We start from the raw sequence: 23,164 nt of genomic DNA, 5'->3' as shown, positions 1-23,164 counted from the left end.
ATCTGGCACAATTGTCTAATCCTCTGATGGTAGTCTTGTCATTAAATTTCCACGCAGAAGTCAACAGGAAGCCAGCATTCTATTCCTAAAGAATTGTAATAATTTAAAAGGAGGGACCAGTACTTAACAAGTGAGCAGTTTTTTGTTTTGTTTTGACATCGGCTGTGGCTATTGTGTGATTTTCAAGTGTGGCTCCACATGGAGCATATTTCAACAATCCAATGTGGAAATTACAATGGCCTGATTATTCTGGTGAAGTCCACAGTCAAGAGGAAAAGTGACAAACACCTATCCAGACAAAAGAAGATACTGTTGGGTCACTGATGCCACATTTCCAAGAGTGCCACTTTCACCTCAAATTGCAAATGTCTTAGTAAATAGCAAGCAAACCCCTTGGGAAGGTGTTTGGTTAGACTGAACATCAACTAGTTCACTCTTATCCAGATTCCAGTCTTTGGCTAGACAGGAAAAGTGAAAAGACAGAACTCTTGTGAAACACTGAACAAAATATCCCTCAAGGTAGATGTGCATCATCCCTAATCCACCATCTGGGTTCTTTTCTAACATGATTCCATCTATCTCTGACAAATAGTTAAAAATCTCATGTTTTGTAACTAGTTATAATTGTTCATTTTAACTTCCCCATAGAAGACCCAATGAAAGAAGACAAACTAAGAAAAACTGAGTGGTTGTTTATATAGAATAAGTAGAACAAAAATGTGGCAACTGTGAAATAGAAGTCTATGTAATTCCTTTGAGAACCTCTGATGAGGTCATTCACCATTAGTGAAGCTTGTACATAGAATCCTGTCTGTGATTCAATGAAAGTTCATCAGAACAAAATGGTTTCCACCATACATTTCAAGTTTGATGAATTGGTATTTTCCAATGAAACAGTTTCTGACCAGTTCTCCTTCTGACATACTTTAAGAATTTCTTGTTTCTTGTTCTTTGCCTTCAGCTATTTGATCTTTATTTTCATCTTAGCTTTCTTAATTTCCTTTTTGTACATTGAGCAGTGGGGGCACGATTCAAGTGCAATGTATTCTAGTGTAAGGTCTTTTACACCCCTGTAGAATTTAGAACATCCATGATGAAGCTGTTCTAAATTATGCCCGGGGCTGAACTTATCCCAAATTTATCAGGGTAGCATAGAGATGACTGAAATATATCTTTGCCTTCCCCACTCCCCCCAGCTACTAAACAGAGTTCTAGCATGAAGATCTAGCCACTAGTATTATACATTTAAATCAAAACATCTAACAGACTTTTCATACTTCCATAAAATCCACAAAATCAAGCCAGAATTAAGGAATACACATCTCATCATTCTGACTCATCACCTCTGGATTTTCCTGTGTCTCATCTTCTTGAGTGTATATGTTTGTCTCACAGATCGTAAGTTTATTAAGGCAGGGGCTGTCTTTCTGTGACTTTTACAGTACCAAGCATATTAATGGTGCATAACATGCAACAACTTACAAGTGAGTAGGTTTTAAAATTAGTGTTATAAAATGAAAGTTATAAATAGGATTTAAAAAATACCGGTCTGCTCTGAAAAGTGACTACATAGAAATTACATTCTGTCAACAGATCTGTTGTCTGGGCATATTTTGAATTACCAAAAAACAAGATTTTACTACTTTTTATTCGTTTTAGCCCTGTAGAACCAACAAAATTAAATGAGAATGAGCTGGATTCTATTCTTTGTATCAACAGAATTGTTTGACTAGAATCTTGAATTTAATAGTCAGTACATTTGTAAACTCCATAAAAGGAAGTGAGATTGCACAGGTGTCACTAGCAGCACAATCTTGGCCTGAAGAGCATTTACTATTAGTAATGATGAGGTAGAAGGAAAGAACCCAGCTTGGCTTTCTGATCCCAGGCAGTTTACTTGTAAACTGAGTACATTTGTTCTAGAAATCACAGATACAAAAATGGAAATCTACAAGACCATATTCAAAATCATCACAGCATAGATTACAGTCACATTCAGAGATTAATTACACTTCAAATAAATCATAAATCCTATGCATTTGTTTTTTATATCTCTTTTGCCACTGATATTTTTGCCACCTATCATTGAACAATGTACAAATGTAAATCCATAAGGATTATAGATAGAAAGCTGATAGGTATAGAAGAAAATAAGTAGTAAACTGAAAATTATTGATATTCCACAATGTTTTAACTTCCAGCTGCGGTTTTTTATATTTATATTTTATTTAAGCAGAAAAGAAAATATGGTAGATGGAAGAAAAAAGCTTTCGTAATTTAGATATCAAGTTTGAGAAACACTCTGAATATAAAAAGGATGTAATATAGGAAACCGACAAAAAAAATTCTCCAGAATTCCAGTGCCTATAAGTTTTACACTTTACACTTCATAATTATTTTCTATTCCATGTTCCTGAAGTTTCTGAAATTCTAGAGAATTTTCCTTTCACAGTGTTTCCCTATTCAGTCTTTGTTTCCATGCCCTGTGTGTCTTTCAGACTTTAGATAAACAATGAGAGTTCGCTGCTTCAGAATTAACTTCATTCATACACTCATGAAGGCAAAACAAAAAACATCACCATAATCATATTTTTTGACAGTCAAAAAAGCAGCAATTGAAGAAAACGTCTGTGGCACAAACCAGTGAAAGTAAGCATCTGTAACTCTTTCTGTTGTGTTTGCTGCAGATATTTTAATGTAATAGTGTGGCACACATCATCATTTAAGAACCAGTGAATTCTGTGAAATAAGCTTAAAGGGAGGAGTTAAGAAAGAAGTGTAACAACTTTCTTTTTCTTCTTTTTTAATCTTTCATAAGGTTATTTAATGCTATCTTTTTAGAACAGCTTTTTGCTCATAAGAACATCAGAATAGCCATATTGTGTTAAAGGAATGGTCCACCTAACCCAGTATCCTGTCTCTGACAGTGGCAAATACCAGATGCTCTGGCAGTTGCAGATGTATAGGTGAATAGGGTTGCGTCCCTGACTACCTTGTCTAAAAACCCTTGATGAACTTATCCTCCATGAATTTATCTAATTCTTTTTTGAAACCAGTATGCTTCTGGCCTTCACAATATCCCATAGCAATCAGTTCCACAGATTAACTGTGTGTTATGTGAAATAGTACTTCCTTATGTTTGTTTTATACCTGCTGCCTATTAATTTCATCATGTGACCAGTAGTTCTCTTGTTATGTGAAGGAGTAAATAACACTTTCCTAGTCAGTTTTGCCACACCATTCATGATTTTATTTTACAGACCTGTATCATATTCCCCATTTTTTCTATATTGAACAGTCCAGGTCTTTTTAATCGCTCCTCATATAGAAGCTGTTTCATATCCATAATAATTTTTGTTTCCCTTTTCTGCATCTTTTCCAATGTTTGCTTGTTTTTTTGTTTTGTTTTTTTGAGATGGGGCAACCAGATCTGAATAAAATATTTAAGGCGTGCACATACCATGGATTTATATAGTGCCATTTTGATACTTTCTGTCTTATCTATCCTTTCTTAATGGCTCCTAACATTCTATTAGTTTTTTTGACTGGTGCTGCCCATTGAGCAGATGTTTTCAGAGAACTACCCCCAATGATTCCAAGATCACTTTCTTGAGTGCTAACAGCTAATTTAGACTCTATCATTTCATATGTGGATAGTTGGGGTTATTTTTTCCAATGTGCATTACTTTGCTGAATTTCATCTGAATACTGAATTTCATCTGTCAATTTGTTGCTCAGTCATCCAGTTTTGTGGGATTCTTTTGTAACCCTTTGTAGTCAGCTTTGGAGTTAGCTATCTTGCGTAATTTTGTGTAGTCTACAAATTTTTCCACCTCTGTTCACTTTGTTTTCCAGACCTATTTCTTTCCTTCTTTCTTTTTCCTCTTTTTTTTCCCTTTAAAAGTAAAGATAGAGATCCTGACTGAAAAAGACATCCCTCAAAATATTTGACAGCTAATAAAACAATTAGGCCAAGATTTTCAAGACTGAGTGCCCCAGCGTTAGACTCTAAAATCCATATTAAAGGACCCAGAATCTCCACTGTAGTCAATGGAAGCTAATGGGTGCTCAGCACTTTTGAAAAATGACACCCTTAATGTAGAAATCTAAATATGGAAATAAGAACCCAGAGAAACATTAGGCATCTAGTTTGTTAAATTGTGGTCTAAAATTTATTTTAGACTCTTTAAAATCTGAGAATGTGACTATATTTAAGGTTTTAGGCTTTCTAAATGTCTGCCCAGATTCTCTTTTGGATCAACACTGATTTGTATTGGCATAAGTACAAGCAGAATGATCCAGCAGTGCAATATATGGAAAGTGGTTGCAGCATCAGGAAACATCAGTGACTTTCTATATTGGGGTGCATCTTGAAAGCTGGGAAGGGGCATGTCCAGGGCAACGATGAATGTGGTGACTCAAGTTGCTGTGCCCCTCCCTAAGAGAGAGCGAAGCACATCCCGTGAAAATGTGACCAACTCTGCCCAATGTTTTTGAATCACAACAAAGTTGGCAGATTGTGACTGTCCAGTTCCGGCACCCCACAAAAAATGGCAAATTATGCATTTCTGGTTCCGGTCACGTGGCACCAGAAGCTGAAATTGAAGAAGTGACTGGGTCCAAATCTCAGCAAAATGACCCAGACATGGGGCCATAGCAAGCCTGCTGGGAACAAAAAGAAGTGATCCATGCCACTCAGCTGACAACAGTGCCCGGGTTGCAAAGAGGCCCAGATCAATTTCTAATGGGTTGACTTGACATATCTGAACAGACTCTTTCCCAAATATACTAAAAATTACAAAACCGCAAAACTCAGCTTTTGCTCCTGATACAAGAGATTTTTAAGCTTCTATGCTCCATGTAAGTAGACCAGCACTAGAGACAGCATTCAACCACGTGGCTGAAGAAGCAGGCAGAAAAGGAAAGAAAAATATCGTGGTTTTTATCTGTTCTGATTTAAACAACAAAGATGGTGACAGAATTATAATGATTAGGCATTAATGGAAATATAGTTAGTTATTAGTTTAAGGCTTTTCATAAGTAGTAAATAATGATAGTTTAGACAAGTTTAGCTAGAAATCTAAAATGGAGGCCGGTGATGTCATGCTAAGAAAGAGAGAAACAAAATGGAGACGTTAAGAATCTGACCAGTAAAAGAAAGGTAGACTGGGTTGAAATAAAGGTCACTCCTAATACCTGCAGGGAGAGGTCTAGTAGGTAGGAAGGATGATCCGAAGGAGTTCCAAGTTTGAAGTAAACAAGTAAAGCTAATTAGCACATTGGACAGCTGACTAGTTAAAAATGATATCACCCCTGGGTGGGGAAAATGCTGTTGATTGACATTAAGAAAGCAACCAATCAGGAAAGGGCAGAAAATTGTATATAAGGCAGAGAGGTGACAGGCTTGGGTATGGGTGATTATGGTCGGAAGAAAAGACAGCAGCAGCAGAGGAGCAGGAGAAACAGGAGAGGACATCTAGAGAACATCAGCAACAGCAGCAGAACACATAACATGAGAATGACAGAACGGAAGGACCATAGACGAAACAGGGATTTAATCAAGGAAGGAAGGATGTATGATTTTTCTTAGAATAAGGAATGTGAGAGTCTGATTGTAAATAAAGCTGGATGCTTGCACCTGAATGATCTCCTATCACACCAACTCTATGCTTGCCTGATTAATAGAATGTTATAGAATGTTATATGAATGTTAGTATGTAGAATGTCATATGAATGTTAGTATGTAGTAACAGAATGTTACTTATAGAATGTTAGTTTGTAGTAATAGTATTGAATATGTATTAGTATACGGTTACTGTATACATGTTTATGAAGGATTTGTATGGTATTCTAATACAACATTGTATTAAGGCTTTATACCCATGAATAAGGGATTTATTTATGTTATATGTTGCAACATTGTATGTTTATTATACCGCATCACAACTAAGTGTTCATAACATTGTAATATGTGCTAAGGAAATGTTACACTGTGTAGTGAGTATTGCATTGCAATTTTATGGTTTACATTATATTTGATTTACATCACATTAAGTTATATAGTTTGATGTTTTGTATTGTCTAAAGTGGCTTATTTTCATGTGTTACATTACAATGTTACTAATTCTAATACAATTGGATTTTAAATGTATCTAATGGAGATATTTTGTTTTTGAAGAAATTACTATTGGAGTATCAATCCTTTGAGCAGAGGGCTGTATCCATGTCCTCTCTAGGGTAAACTGAGACAGGCAGGACTAGAGAGTTTCCTAATGATTTAAATGGAAACCCTTGGTAAACCCTTGTAAATCGCAAGGGTGAACCACTTTTGGTTACCCGCTTATAGAAGTAAGGCTTGGGATTGGTTCATTGGTATACCCAAGCCAGTATGGGGCTCTCGGGTCCAAAGTTTAGGGTAACACTTCAAATTTCCCCACTGAATAAATCCCCCTTCCACATGAGTTCAGTTCCAAAAGACTAAGAATGCTGAGGATTTTGAGTTCACTGAACTGGTTTATAGGCCAGTATCCAATATCTGTGTGCCAGAAATGTGCTCAATTATATCTTGAGTTACTGAACAACTAGCTGTGAGGAATGTTTGATCTGCCCATCCTCTGAACTATTCTCTGAGCGTCAGTGGCCCTTTAAGAACAGAAGCAGTTCTATTTCTCCTAATGGAGTTTAGAAGTGACTGAAAAATTCTAAAGTTAGCCAGAACATACATCCTATGAATTCTCAGATTGCACATAAGCGCTACTTACCAAGCCTCATATCTCCATCCAGTCTCACTTCTCACCAGTGCCCATTTCCAGTGAAATCAGAGGCTTGCTCAAATTCTGAACCTTTTTATCCACATTAGGTGGAAGTCTCTTGCAACAGCAAATACGCAAACAATGAGTTTGATCTAAATCCTAGTGAAGTCAATAGAAGGATTCCCCTTGACTTCAATAGGTTTTGGATTAGCCCCGAGGAGAGCTATCACTGGCTCCTCACACTTTTCAGAAGCCTGCAAGAATGAATCATATGTAAGTACTAAATACTATTAGGGTATGTCTTCACTGATGGCAACAAAGTCGCCGCTGTCAGATCGACCTTTCTGGATCGATTGAGCGGTCAGTGAAGATCTGCTCAATCGATCCAGCATTCGGCACTATAAAAACCATCCCCTGAAGTGGTGTAGTACTGTGTCGATGGGAACACAGTTCCCGTCGGCTCAGTGCAGTGAAGACACTGATGGGAGTTACACAAGCCACTCTGCGTCGCTTACGTAACTCCTATCAACTGCCGCTGAATCGCCAGGTAAGTGTAGACCAAGGGTTAGTAAATGGTTTACAACATTTCATATAGAAATGAATCCAAGTACCAATAACAGCACAAAATCCTACATGGACATCTGTTTTACTCTCGCACACTTATAACTGAAAATAGCCAGATGTCTGGTCATAATTTCATTCATTTCATACAGTATCTGCCACTAAAACAGAATAAACTTTATGGATAAGCAGATGTCTTATCTTATTTTTGTGGACAAAGGGAAGGCATTTAACTTAAAAACTAACTAAAAATATGTATGGTAACTGTTATTTATGTATCTGAAATTATAGTCTTCATGGAGCCTGTACAATGGTGTCATAAATTCACTTTTTTTAAAAGAAAAGGTTAACAAAAAATAATGTTCATTTGCTAAAATATTGATGATCATCAGTTACTCGTTGGATGTGTTTCCTTACCTTTGTTTACTAGCAGGTGGTGTGCACTTTACATAAAGACTCTTTTTATGGAATTCTGTGTGCATTTTTCTCCAACAGAACAATTCTCACACTTCCTACTGATTCAATAAAGGAAAATCCTTGTTTTCAAGAGCATATTTAATTTCATATATTCTCTATGTGTATTTCAGGATTCCTCATGTGTGGAGATAAGTGAAAAAAATCAAATAAAGATAAGTGATTGTATATGCATTTGAAGCATGGGAATTTTGATTAAACGCTTCAGATTTCATTAGCATGTTACACAAAGTTCAAGAGTGACCTTCACTCGCATACTGAGATAATCATTTATACATACTGGTGTTTAATATAAAATATGATTAATCATGTCTGCTTTCTTTGGGATAATTAGCATATAATTTTGCTTCCTTGGCATATTCCAACTATGTCATTACTTTTGACTAAAATTAACACAGCAAATATGACACAAATGAAGAGTTTCAATGCATGTTTAATTACATGTTTAGGTTCCTATCCTGCTTTCCTTTGAAACAAAAAGGTATAAAAAAGGAAGCAGAGCACATAGATACAGTGTTAGGCAACAGTACCTACTAGGTCACAATATGTGAACTGCACTCTCTAAATAGGAAGAGATGTTAGTAAAAATACTGTGTGAGAGCTTCCAATGTGAGTTTTGTCATTGATTCCAACTATGTCATAAGAAAGGAGAACAGGCTAACGATAAGAATTACTGAGTAGCAGAATAGACTACGGAATGATCTTTTCTGGATTAACAATATCTTTTCTGGATTAACAATATATGGCCATATCAAACCGACAGTATTCAAAAGAAAACTCACTATTGACAACACAACATAGTTGTATGACTAACTCTGGCAGACATACTGTGAAATGTGGTTAAATTAAATCAGGCATATGAGGTTGTGTATCTTTAAATATAAAACATTTACTATTCATAGGTTACCTTCTCTTTAAGTAGATGGTGCTGTAGGAGCAGTTTGAATAAGCTGTTCTTTAACAGAATTGGGTAAATATTGCACCACATTTTTCAACAAGGATTTGACTGAATTTGCTTTGGCAATACACACAGCCCTTTGATCTCTTTCCATCAATGTTTGAAGGATTGAGTTTTACTAGCATGAATGTTAGCAGAAAGCAAATTTCAGAAATGCAAGTAACTATTAATCGAGGCAGTGTTTTAAATTAAAATGTACAAATACTAGTCCTGGTAGTGCTTTATGCACTCAACCAATCAAGAAAAAGAATATACAACTTATCTGACCAGTGAAGATTAAATTGTGAATTTTAAATGCTCCAAGTGAACTGTTCATGATGAATCTACAGAGTAAAAGAAGAACAAAAAAAATCAACCTTCTGAAACTGTAAAATAGATCAGTTGAATAAATTCAAAAATGCTGTGCTTTGTTTGCAGATATTCCAAAAGCAGATGAAGAGGCTAAATTTGTTGAAAAAATCCTTTGCTGCAAATTATTCACCAAGTGCTAACTAATAATGCTTTTGTGGTGGATTCACTTTGTCACATGTCATGTTAATATGGATAATAGCTTGTAACAGTGTAGTAGTATAGCATGTAAGTTCATGAGTAGCTGGGAGGGGACAAGTCCTTGTGCTGGGGAAACAGTTAATGCACATCATCATTAGCTACAGGTCCCTTTTATCATATATAAGTGAGGAATGTGATCCAATTCACTCCTCACTTTTTTAAATGCTTTAGAAAGTTTAACACTGACACACCCTAATATCAGTGGGAAACAATCATGAAAAATTAATGGTCATGAAATGAAAGACATTAGTGCATTATGGTAGCATTCTACCAGCACATTCAATTTAAAGTGCATTGCAAAACAGCGTAGACAACTGAAATGTCTAGTAAAACTTAAGGGATCTCAATGTATATCTTGTGCCAGCTGGCCTCATAGTTAAAAAAAAAATTCAAAGCAACTTCATTTGGTGATGTATTATGTTAATACATCATAAGAGTCATGTTGGTATGATGATATACATCACTAACGATAAGCCAGCAGCTGGTGTGAAGAAATTCATTTTGCAACTGTAAGCTGTGTTGCGTTTGAAAAAACTGAAGGAAGATATATTTATAAAAATACATTTAAACAACTTTGTAAAATGTCACTTTAAAATTACTCTTAAGGGGTAGAAGGGTAGGAATTCTGCAAGGCTATAATGCAAATGAGAAAATTATTGCAAGTCTATTTGTGAATCTCTTCTCAAGGCTTATTTCAATTTATCTTCAATTGCTGACGTCCACTCCATTCCTGTCCTTTAGACTCTATTTTACTATATCTATAGTGGTAGGAAGCATTATTTTATCACAAATACATGTAAAACCAGTAAAAATGGAGGAATCAAAAATATGAATATAAATAAAGCATCTTATTATTAGAGCTGGTTGGAAATACTCTGAAGGAACATTTTTCCATCAGAGAATTCCAATTCGTCAAAATCCAAATGTCTCAGGGAGGTGGTTTGATTTTCACAAAGTTCAGCTGCAAACCAGGCAGTAGTCCTAACCTGCCAGCCATTTGTTTACCTCAGGAACCTGCCTGGTTGCCTGCCAGCTTACCTATCCACCTATTGGGGAACCCAGGCTCCTAGTTCTTCAGCAGCCTGCCTGATGCGCTGACAGGGAGATGAGAACCAGAGGACCTTGAGTACCAAACTCCTCCATAGCTCACTTGGTGGACTGCAATGGAATGGGGCTTCCAGGCAACTTGATAGGGAGTTTGGAAGCCAGAGCTCTCAAAGATCAAGGGCTCCCAGATGAGCTGGGGCTCCCAGAGCTTCTAGGTTGTCTATTAGACAGGATGACCGGTGGTTGGGAGCTTGGAAACACTGGCTCCCATGCTCATGGCTTCTCAGCAGTATGTGGCTCTGAGGCAGTTCATGATATGGACTTCCTCTGAACTGATAACCCCAAGGTTGCTAGGATCCATGGCAACCAGCCATATGGGCCCTAATCCATTCCGTAGAGAATTTCAAAAGGTTGTATTTGTTTAAATCAGAATTAAAGCCCTGAGAAATGGAATCATCTTTATTCACACAGCTCTACTCATTAACTTTTATAGTTGATGTTGCTGTTCTTTCCCTCCACCTCAGTCTGCTTAAAGTTAAGCATGCGCTCATGTGTTTTGCTGAACCAGGACCTGAGCTATGTCTTTGTGTCCTACTAACCTTCTCATGTGAGCATGGACTGCTCTTGTTCAGATAAAACTTTAGACTTAAGTTTTTCAAAGGAGATAAAAAAAGGTATCTTCTGTAAATTGCTACTTTCCCCTCAGCTGTTGTAGAAATAAATTACTTACTGTGCCTCGTTTCACTGATGCTTATGAGTAACTGATCATCTATATTGATGATATACATATTGCTAATCCTAGACACAATAACTAATTTATGTGCTTAATTTATAATAAATGGAAACCAAATAAATGCTATGTAGTAATGCAGTTTTCCATTCCAAGTATAGCTTTTTATGTATTGTCTGACTTGCTGGGGCAAGCACCGTCTTTTCTACACATCTATACAGTACTTAGTTCAAAAGGGTTCCATGTTCCAATCTGTTTGGGACCTGTAGGGATTAGTGTGATATAAATTACTGCTATTAGTAGGAATCTTCGTCCTTAGCATAACAATGAAAAAATTCATAAAAAAGTAAATAAAAGCAAAATAATCTAAGAAAATGCTGCATCCACAGAGCTCCATTATGTCTACTGCAACCAAATATATAAGGGCATGACTGAGGTCCATAATCCTTCCTTTCCCAGGCAACTTGTTATCTCATACTGAAAGTCCTACAAAGTCATCCATTTTATCTTAGTCTCTTTGAAGTGATGGTCCTTGTTGTGACTGTTACTTTCCTGTGGACTTCATTGTGTTGCGTTAGAACATGACCATCTTTCTCAATTGGTTCTAGTAGCTCATTATTTTCTATATTACTTCAGATATCATTCCATTTGATTTAATTTGGAATCTACTTTAATGAAAAATGATTCTTCTGCCTCTCTCTCCATTTGGTACCAAAAATACATCTCATAAAATGATACAATTGCTATTTTTATTTCCACTCCAGCATCTCAGAAATTGCCTATATAATGGTATACAACAAACCTTTTTAAAAGGAAAATATAATAGACACATGTGAAGTCATGGCTTGGTCAAGCATTTCCAGTACAAGCTAAAACCCACAGGCCATGCCCCATGACACCTAAAGCCCCACCATAGAATGTCACCCTAGGAACGTCTACACAGACTTTGGCAGCAAGCCTCTCAGACTGGTTCAACAGACGTGGGCTAGTGGGACTCAAGCTAGCTCTCTACAAATAGCTGTGTAGACAGACCTTTGAACTTCTGGCTCTCACTGGAGCTCAGGCTCTGATGTCTGAGCCACAGCTATAACAAATGCTGTGTAGGCAGCATTTTGGAGTGCTAGCCCAAGCCCCACTAACCCGACTCTATTGATCCAGGCTGGGAGACACACTCCTGCAGGCTGTGTACACATACCCTACATAGCTTCTCTTATGGGGCAACTGCAGCTCGTCTATGGAGCACATTTTCTGAAACTTTCAAGGGATCGAGAATCAAAATGGAATATACCACTCCACACTTCCTCCCCCCCCATAATTAGAGCTGTTCTCCCCTGCAACTTAAAGACAAGTGAGAATTCATTTATTTATATATTTCACACTTGCACGCGCGCGCACACACACACACACACACACGTCCCCATGCAGATCTTATGTTAGTGCTTTAACCCCACTATTCATGCAACTACATATTATAAGCAAGAATTACTGAACAATTCTTCAAATAGACAAATCTATGTCATGGTTACAGAGCTAGCTGTCCCTTTGTCCTCTCTCTGGTCTCTATGACTGCACCGCACCCTCTCAGATCTCAGGCTTTATGTTTACTCATCCCAGAACAGTATTCTGTAATTCTCCGACTCTTAGGCTACATCTACACTTGGAACTGAGAGTGTGATTTTCAGCTCGAGTAGAGATACTAATTCTAGTTCCCAATGAGATGCCATACTAAAAATGGTAGCATGGGCAGCTAAAATGGCTACACAGGCTAGTTGATCTGAAACCAAACCCCTCCTGGACCCCAGGATGCTACAGCTACACTACTATTTTTATCTGGCTACTCAGTGAGAGCTAGCACAAGTACGTCTACTTAAGCTGTGAATCACACCCCAGCTGCAAGTGTAGATGTAGACTTATACTGGAGCCTAAACTATAGTGCCCTGTGTATAACCTCTCTTACTCTGCAGGTCTGACTGAGTTCAGATATCTTTGGTTCTTCCATTCAGGAGTCTGCAACTAGTAGTTATTATAATGATCAGATAGCTTTCTTAAAACAAAAGTATTGTTTATTTTAACAGTAGGAACAAAGCTTTTAGATAAAAAAGGATTATGAAACAACAAGCCATCTATACTGTTTCATCCATTAAGTGTGAAGCTGAATTGGCCTTCTGACTACAGTTCCACTGATCATGATAAAATGTTCCTAAAATAGAGAAGATGTAATACAAATATTACAAATAATTGACTCCCAGATTCTGACAATGTCTCTTCAGCCAGAGGTTGCCAGCTTATAGCCAAGTTGGAATCTTGTCTTTACCACAGACTCAGCTAGCTACATAGTCAGACTGTTCAGTCCCCTCAACTGACAACTACACCTGGAGTGACCTTTCTTTCTCTCTGTCAGCTGTATGTGAGTTTAGCAAACTCTGTGGAGTCTTCTACTTCCCTGTTAAGTTAGCCTTCAGATAGTTTTCTGTTTCTCCATTCTGTGATACTCTCTAATACACTGAACAAAACATTGAACTGTATGTTGTCTTCATTGATCTTTGAAAAAACAAAACTGTTCAACACTGAGCAGCACTGGCCTCTGGAAAATTCTAGAAACATTTGGCTACTCCACTAAATTCGTTATCATACATCAAATCCACAAAGACATGACTCTGAGACTGTTCTCTCTAAATCATTCCCTATATCTAATGGGGTGAAACAAGATTGCATGATGGCACCCATCCTCTTTGTTTCTTCTTCAGACACATTGTGAATTACACAACTGACAGCCTCCAACACACCTTCTACATAAGCTACATAACTAATGGAAAACTTTTAAATTTCCAAAGGCTCTGTGAAAAAACAAAAGTTCTTGAGAAATTTGAGATACCCTTTTTGTGGATGATTGTGTGCTACTTAGTCATAATTAAAGTGACCTATAGCTCATCCTTGATAGGGTCTCACAGGAAACTAAGCAATTTGGACTCACCATCAGCCTAGGAAAAAACAAAGTCCTCTTCCAATCAGCCCCATCAACCACTACTACTGAGCCAAATATCACCTCTGATGGTACTAAGCTAAAAAATATCAATCACTTTAAACATCTTGTCAGTATGATCTCACGTGATGGCTCCCTGGATCAAAAAATATAAAACAGAATACAAAAGACAACACAGGCTTTTGGAAGAGTTTGCCATTTGATACTCAAGCATCAGTCAAAAAATGTGATTATACATAATGCAGCAGTGATAGCATTCCTTTTATATGGATGGGAAATATGGACAGTTTACTTCAGAAATATAAACAAACTTGAAAAATTTCACAAGTGCTGTCTTCACTCCATTCTGAAGGTCCACTGGAAAGACAACGTGTCAAACATTAACATCCTTGAAAGAGCAAAATCAACCAGACTTGAGGCAATGATTATTAAAGTTCAAGTTAGATGGACAGGTCATGTTCTTATCAGAATGGGTAATGATAGATTCCTGAAAAAAGGTCCTCCATGGTGATCTGAAACTTGGACAGTACAGAAAGGTCGTTCATTGCTAACATTTCAGAAACATCCTCAAGCAGAATCTCAGCTCATGCAGCATAAATATTGATAACTTCAAAGACACAGCTAAGGACAGACCTGAATGGAGAGCAATCAACAGAGGTTGTAAATATTTTGAGACAGAGGAAAAAAATTAAAAAAGGGCTATTCATCATGCCATGTGTTCAGCATGGCCTATCTATTCCTGTGCAACCTTGCTTCTCACTACATAGCCACAAGAGAACACGTGAGATGACATGACATCATTGTCGCTTCTGACAGAGCCATACAATTGCTGTAGGCTCTCTCTGGGTATTGTGTCTGCTGTTTCATAAATGTTTCCTGTTCCTTTGGCTCACTTGTGCCCTCTTGCTAGTCACCTCATATGACCTGAGGTCCACTGCACCTATCATAACTCCTTCGGTCCATGCCTTCTAGTGCCTTTAATGGATGGATCATCACAGGAGTGCCTCTCTCCGGGGTCAGTAGGTCCTTGGCTGACCTGTTGTACTATAATGCCTGCTTTCTCTAATTGTTGGCTCTCTCTGCTCAGTGGTATCTCTATCCTTCTGGCTACAAAAGGTCTCCCATCACTGGTAGCAGGCTTTTCATCCTATCAGTGTCTGTGCTAGACTGGTTTGGAACCCATGTGTTGGGGTATTCTTGTGTGCCAAAAATGCTAACAAGGGATCTAAACCACAAGAAGCAGCCTCTGGAAACAATCTCAGCTATTTTCATAGCTGATTCCACCTTATCTTTACTCTGTGGATATGCTGGTGAGGAAGTGTAGTGGTCAAACTCATTTATTTGCAAGTTCCTTGAATTCCTCCATGGCAAATTTGGCTCTGTTATCTGGAATGCCATATCTCAAAGTGGGCCTTAAATTTGCAAATCACATTCCGCAGGGTACAATCTAGACTGCTGAACAGCTGTGTCTAGTTAGTTCTCCAATCTGGTTCAACCACTCTGGGTCTGTTCACACACAGCTTCCAGCATACAAAATCGCTTCCAGCTGAATTATATGAGTGCTTCTAGCCAGCCACTCCTGAACTATACTGCAGAGCAAAACCAGCAAAATCCCAGTCCCAGACTTGTCCCCAGAAATGTGCATCTTGTATTTCCCAAGGTCTTTCCTTCTGGACAATACAAGCTCAAAGAAAGTCTGTCATTTTATTAATAGAAAATGATATGTACAAATCTTGTTCTCTCAAATGGAAGTTGCCAAACACTTCAATTCAAACACACACTGGTTTAGGAAAAAAACCAATAAAACAAGTATATTAACTACAAAAAGACAGATTTTAAATTATTACAAATCATAAGACATAAAAGTCAGATTTGCTTACAAAGAAATAAAAGATAAAACACAAACCAATACTTAACTTAACAAGCTAAGTGAATTTAAAGCCAAAGATTTCTCTCAACATATGCTTATAGCAGTCTGGTTAGATTCCTTCAGCCAGTAACACTCCCCCAGTTTAATGATGCTTTCTTTGTCTTTCAAACATTATTGATATGAGTAGAGATGAGGGGCGAGAGGTGATGTGTGTCCTTTGTGTTCCTCATTTTTATATCTTTTCCACCTCTTTGAGAATCATCTCCAGCTAGGGTTCAGGCAATAGCCAGTCTGTTTACACAGGAACCTGTTCTATTGCCAAGATGTAAATATCTTACTCACGCCATTCTTCCTGCCAAAAATGACCACTTACCCAGGTGATAGTCCATTTGATTTTTGTTGACACCTGGCTGAAGCATCAGTTTGCCTTTCATCTCTGAGAAACTGGTTTGGACTGCTTCCCCAGATTTGGAATATGCCTTAGTAACATCATATAGTAGAATCTATAACTTTACATACAACATTGCCACACACATTTTACCAGGATAATAGTGATCAGTAAATTAGGAGTTTTCAAATGATACTTCACAAGGCATATTTTGTATAAAATTTATTGTAGTCTTGTAAAAGTGGTGAACGTAGGGGTACAGTCTGTCACAGTTGACTTCTCAAAAGTCTGAACAATACTCCACAGTAATCAAATATTTATCTTCAAGGAAAAGCAATAAGTCTTCACCCACCTTTTCCCATACTCAAGTGGGCAGCTTATGTGGTAACAGCCTTTCTGCTGGCAGTTATCACATAATAAAAGGGTCTCACACCTGCCAGGTTAAATTCCGGAGTTCTGGATTCATTTTCCACCAGTAAAACACACTCTTGAGCCCATCTAAGACAGCTGTCAATGCTCAGGTGTGAGACTTGCATTTTTTGCATAACTTCATGCAATCATAGAAGATTAGGGTTGGAAGGGAGCTCAGGAGGTCATCTAGTCCAACCCTCTGCTCAAAGCAGAACCAATCCCAGCTAAATCATCCAAGCCAGGGCTTTGTCAAGCCACACCTTAAAAACCTCTAAAGATGGAGATTACACCACCTCCTTAGATAATCCATTCCAGTACTTCACCACCCTCCTAGTGAAAAAGTTTTTACTAATATTCAACCTAGACCTCCACCACTGCAACTTGAGACCATTGCTCCTAATTCTGTCAACAGCCACCACTGAGAACAGCCTAGCTCCATCCTCCCTAGCACCCCCTTTCAGGTAGTTAAAGGCTGCTATCAAATCCCTCTTCATTCTTCTCTTCTGCAGACTAAACAAGCCTTCCTTACAACATGAGATGGCGATGATAGTCTTGTCCTCTAAGTATGATTCCATCTTGCACACTCAGCTTCTCTTTTAATTTGAAAATATGGTTCTGCTCCTACTGGTATTTGTTTTTCGTCTTCTGGCAGCCCTACTTGTATTGCTCTCTTGACTGCCTGTAGTTGATGTCCTTTTCCACAGCCTCTTTGATGTCCATCAGCTATGTCATTGAAATTGGGAGATTGAATCCATTTGCCTGCTACATTACATCCTGATCTCCTTCCCCAGTTTGCTGACACTGGGAACATACGACAGTCTGAGGGTGTCAGCTAACACTAGTAATTAGCCTGGAAAATATATCTGATCTGTACCTGGTAGCACTGGAGGTGCATCAACATGTGCTGCAGTCTCTTCGGTGCACTGAGAAGGGGCTGTGTCACAATTTTGGCTAGAGGTTTGAAATCTGATTGCATTATTACTGGGTGACCACAGGTATACTAATGCAATCACTCCACTCCAAATACCACAGCTGGAAGCTTTTTTTTATTTGGGTGTATTCCTGATCAGTCTTTGACAGGGCTGCGCTGACATTAATGACCAGCTGCTCCTGCAAGAGAGCTACATTGAATCCTTTCCTCAATGCATCACGATGGAGAGTCACTGTCTCTTCTGGCTGGTAGTACTTGAGGACGAGAGTATTTGTTATTGTTTCAGCATATCAAATGTTTGCTGTTTGGGAGCACTGTGAGCTGATGGTATGGGTTCTGCTACTGCAATCAACTGTGGCCAGAACTTGGACAGAAAATTTCTCATTGTTATTAGCTGCTGTACCTCTTTCATATCTACTGGAGATGACATATCTCAGACTGACTTGATCTTATTGGGATCTGCTTTCAGTCCCTCTGCTGAGAGCATATATCCAATGTATGTCACCTCATGCTTTCTGAGTCACATTTTTTCTGAATTTAGTATGGTCTTGTCCCTGCACTGCTGTAGAAAAGCTTGTAGTTTTCTATCATGGTCTCATTAAGCATCTGTATCATTGCTTCCTTCACCTAAAATGAGGATATTATCTGCAATTATTTTCACCTCAGGCAGTCCTTCCAGCACTTTGGTGAGTCTTCTTTGGAACACATCTGGTGCTTGATTTACGCTCATCAGTATGGATAGCCATCTGTAGGGACCAAATGGTGTATCAAAGGTTGTCATAATGCTGGATTCTTTATAATGACCTTGTAAGTCAAAACATTCATATCACAGACCTTAAAGATTCTGGGTTTGGAGATTTCAGACAAGACGTCATCAGTTGTGGGGTGTGGATAGTAGCACCTTTTGGATGCTCCATTCAGTGGCTTTGGGTCCATGCAGATGTGAAATTTGCCTGATGGCTTCTTTGCCACTACAATGCTGCTTACTCAGACTGTACCGGCTTCTACAGGCACTAGGATACTTCTTCTCTGTAGACTTCTGAGCTCCTTGTGTACTGGATTACATAGTGCCTCTGGAATTTTCCTTCCTGGTAAGCAGCACCCAGGTTCAACTTTGGGATTTACTTCCGGTCACAACTTTCCTTCAAGGCACCAGTTGCCTTTGTAAATATCCCCATATGATTTTAAAATTGTCTTCATTGTTCATGGATCTCCCCCTTTTGCTTCTTACACTGCAGCTATAAAATTCTTATGCTGCATCCTGATCAGATCCATGACTTGCATGGCTCTATTCCCCAAGAGGCGTCCGTAGTGCTTACCACTCTCAACCACAAACTTCATCTGGTCTGCTGTTATTTTTCAGGTAAGTTACTATAAGATCATATTTTCCTACAGGCTGCATTATGCTATCATCATGCATTATTCGATTGCAACTGCTCTTTGCAATGGATGTGTTCATTTCCCTGAAGAATCACATTGTGGAAGGCTCTGTTATCCAGCTGAAATCACACAGGGCATTTCCCTTTTAATTTTGTTGCATGCACAGAGATTGGTATTGTCTTTTGTTTTTCTGTCTCAGCAGCCTGAACCTGATATTTCCTCAGATTCAAGAAAAGAAGCAAAATGTCATCACTCCTGCCTGATGTGCAATCCTCCTCCCCCCCCCCCGTACAATTCTTCCTTCTTCTTCCTCTTCCTCTTGTACTAAGTCTTCCTGGGGCCTTCCTCTGCTTTTGCACATACTGCTAAAATGGTTCAATTTGCCACATTCCTTGCAATACTGCCCTCGTGTTACTTTACTTTTAACTTCTCCTTTACCCTCTCATGATTTTTCCTTATAGTAAATGCATTTCACTCTGGGTATGGAACCATGGCCACCTACTTTCCTTTGCTATTGTCTCACAACAACATGTACTTCTTGAGACACTGTGTCTCTTAAGGCTTTCATCCTTTCAGTGAGGGATCCTTCTCCAGTGAGGAGATCCTACCACTGCATGTCCCATGTCTGAGCATCTGTCTAATGTGAGACTGCCCTCCTGGAGCAGCTGCTTCCACAAGTGGTGATCCCAAGTGCTGCAAACGATCCTGTCCCAAATTAGGGAATCTGTCAAGTCCCCAAAATTGCATTTAGCAACCAGTGTGTATAAAGCTGCAATATAGGGGCCTAACCCTTCTCCTTCAGATTGGTCACTAGAGAAAAAATGTCTCCACAGTTTTGTTCTGCTTTGGGGAATGATAGTTCCCCAGGGCTCCTAGGACTGTTGGGAGGCTTGAGGCAACAGTGAATTTCAGAATACTACAGATCTTTCTGCCTTGTTCTCCAGTAAGGTAAAGTAATAGTTTTACTTTCCGGCTGTTGTCCTCCTGAATGACCAGGTCTGGGTACAGCTCAATCTCCTCCTTCCACCAGGTCCATTGCTGGGCTAGGTTTATGTCCGCAAAATCTAGGGCTCTGGGGGAGCTTCAGATTGAGTTCCATGGCTCACACCGCAAGGAGCTGCACTCCAGAGAACTCATTATTCAGACATTGCCACCATGTTTCATTCAAAGTGTGAAACAAAATGCAGGTTAAGTTGAACAAGTGAAACTTCATGCACTGCTCTGTCCATGTGACTGGGTTGCTTCCAGTCAACTCCTCCACTTCCCTGTTTTCCTGGTGTCCCATCAATAACAGTCCCTTCAGGAAACATTGACCCTCTGACTCCAATTCCACTATCAGGATACATATCTATCTTGTATACACGTCTATCTTACCCAAAGGTTTACCAGCCCCTGATGGTAACCTAGGCATGCCTCGCTTCTTCAGACACACTCAATGGCTGCCCCATCTCAGTCGGATTCCCCCAAAAGTCACCCTCCTCTTAAACCAGTCAAAATACTTTTGATCTCTTGTGTCCACAGGCCTTTTCCGGACTTGAAATTGTCTTTTAACAGCTCTACTATTTGCTGAGAAGTGGCTTATTTGGAACCATTCTTTATCCTTCCTGCTTGTTTTTACTGACAGGCCCCTCTTAAGCTAAACTAATTATTCATACAGTAAACATCTCAATAATCAGGTCAATATACAGTATTCCTAAATTATTGTAGAGCAGCTCCAATATTCATCACAATATAATTTAAAATAGTCCAGAGCAACTAAAGAGATTTGTCTCTTCTCATCCCAGGATAACAAAGCAAGCTAGCCTTACTATAAGAAGGGCTTCTAATATAATGGATTCTGCATTGTACTTTTGGGATCTCACATTTCAACCAACATTAAGGATGAAAAGTTTCTAAAATCTAAAATTATTAAACCCTTCAACACTCTCAATGAATAAAACAAACATGTAAAAAGACCCCTTCTTTAGGAACTCTTAGAACATTTCACAATAGAGACCTCTTCGTAGGTATTAGGCCACTGACTAAATATGGTGATATAATCTCCTACGAAAGATTTGTTTCAGGGATATTTTCCCCTATGTTGCATTTTATTTGAGGTATTGTAGAGCATCAGCTCCTCAAGGTAACATACTGTCTTTTAAAATTCCTATGTAAAGTGATTATCTATGTCACAATAAATAGTGAGTGAAACTCAGTAATGTGACACAAAGATATGACACAGACTAAAAAGTATTAGCTAGTGGTTGACAAACTGGACTAAAAGTAAAAAGATCTGAAAGTAAATTTTCTTTTCCCCGATCTTCCTCAGATTTTTTGTAAGACTGTGGGTGAAAATTTTTAGACGAGTCTGCTATTTTTGGGAACCCAAGTTCAGACTCCTAGGGCCTGATTATTCAAAGGTGTTGAGCAGCCACTTTTCCCATTGATGTCAATGGGAACTATCAGTACACAGTGAGGGGGGAGGGAAATCAACCAACTTGATGGTTTACAATATTCAGAAAGAAATAGAAGGCCCAGTTCTGTGAATCCAGTCCATTGTTTTAATAAATGGATTATCTGTCAAGGATCTGCCAGCTAACTTCAGCTAGCTATTCCTTTTGTGCACATCAAACAGTTGGTGTGCAAATTGCATATATAAATAATTGGAAATAAGATTCATGAGACCAAACACTGAAATCTAAGCTTGGCCTTTATTTCTGTGGCCCAATAGTTACAATCTGAGTTTAAGACATTTTTCAAAAGCCAGGCCCGTCAAATTAATATTAATCAAGTTAGCTTATATGCCTCACAAATCTGTAATATATCTATTTGTTCATCATCATGGATTACAATTCTGTTGATAGATAATGATCTAGTTTTATTCTAACCATAGATAAAATTAGAAACAATTTAAATAGCAATTTTATTAGCAACATTTTGCTTACTCCCTACTGCCACCCCAGCCCCCACAAAACACAGATTTTTATGTTACTGTTTTTTCCCATATTGAGGGATATACCTCCATGCACATACATATATAATTTTAAAAACCACATACTTACATCATGGTAAAATAAGCATGCATATTGAAGGAGCATATCTTCAAATAAATGGTTTTAAAATCATAACAATGCTATCCATTCCTGCACTTTTTAATCTGCAAATAAGTTCCACTCCATGAATGCTTCAAATAATACTTCAAATGACTTCTATTGCCAACATTAGAGGAGAATTGCTATTTAGCTATTCAGAGCCAATCATATTCTAATAGTTCTCTTGGTTTGGTGCAGACAGAGAGAGAGAATAAATGTATGCACCTTTGGTTTTGGTCATTCATACGAAGGGTTTAAAATAACAGCCCTTAAATAATTAACCACAAACACTGTGTTAAAATGCCATTAAGGTTGAGAAAAACTCACAAAAGCTATGAAATTCTGAATTAAGTCTCTTTAACCCTTTCAAAAAGGAAGCAAGATTAGCTGCTGTATATCCCTCACTAGTAATTAGATGTGCTACAGTTACAATTAAAGGGGCAAAGGTTTAAGCTCAGCCTTGTTATACTTCATTATTAAATCACATAGGGCGACAGTCTTTGTTGCATGGACTGATAACGCTGGGAAATGTCAATTGTTTCCCTATTGGTATTTAAAAAGCATGCATAGATTAACAGAGTTCAGGGAAATTGCAGACCTACTCCCTGGGGTTTAAATCCTTCTGTGTGAATGGTTTTGGATCCATGAGACCAGGGAGCCCTGTAACAGCTAATAGTGACACAAGAGAAAGAGATGAGTTCAAAGGCAGCTCTTCCTGTCTCATTGGGGTAGGAAGAAATTGACAAGCAGCAGAGTAAAGCAGAAGTGGAAAGAGAGAATAAGCAGAGGTGGAAACGCTACCAAATCCACGAGTTCCTGCTGAATAGGGAAAGATTGTGTAAAGTGATATTTATTATTTGTACTCCATTAGCACCTAGAAGTCCCAACTGAGAACAAGGTCCCATTGGGCAGGGCTCTGTGTACAAGATAGGCCTTGTTCCAAAGACTTCACAATCCCAATAGACAGGACAGAGAAAGAGTAAGGGGCAAGGATACAGCATACCAACAGAATGAGCACCGTGATGGAGAGCATACATGATACCAATCTACAATTTTTTT

At 38.4% G+C, this 23,164-nt stretch overlaps 1 long non-coding RNA gene across 1 annotated transcript in view; it reads right to left on the bottom strand.

Moving 5' to 3' along the window:
• Positions 1-8,971: 8,971 nt before the first annotated feature.
• The window catches only part of LOC137146244 (uncharacterized), a 43,481-nt gene continuing 29,288 nt past the window's right edge, over positions 8,972-23,164 (bottom strand). Inside the window, exon 3 of the long non-coding RNA XR_010917865.1 lies at positions 8,972-9,068. This is a non-coding gene — a long non-coding RNA (uncharacterized lncRNA). The remainder of the gene's footprint in view (positions 9,069-23,164) is intronic.

This window comes from Emydura macquarii, unplaced genomic scaffold, assembly GCF_026122565.2.
Source record: "Emydura macquarii macquarii isolate MOO-44397 ecotype Brisbane River unplaced genomic scaffold, CSIRO-AGI_Emac_v2 contig_431, whole genome shotgun sequence".
Lineage (NCBI taxonomy): Eukaryota > Metazoa > Chordata > Testudines > Chelidae > Emydura > Emydura macquarii.
This window is presented reverse-complemented; position numbering and strand designations above follow the sequence as displayed.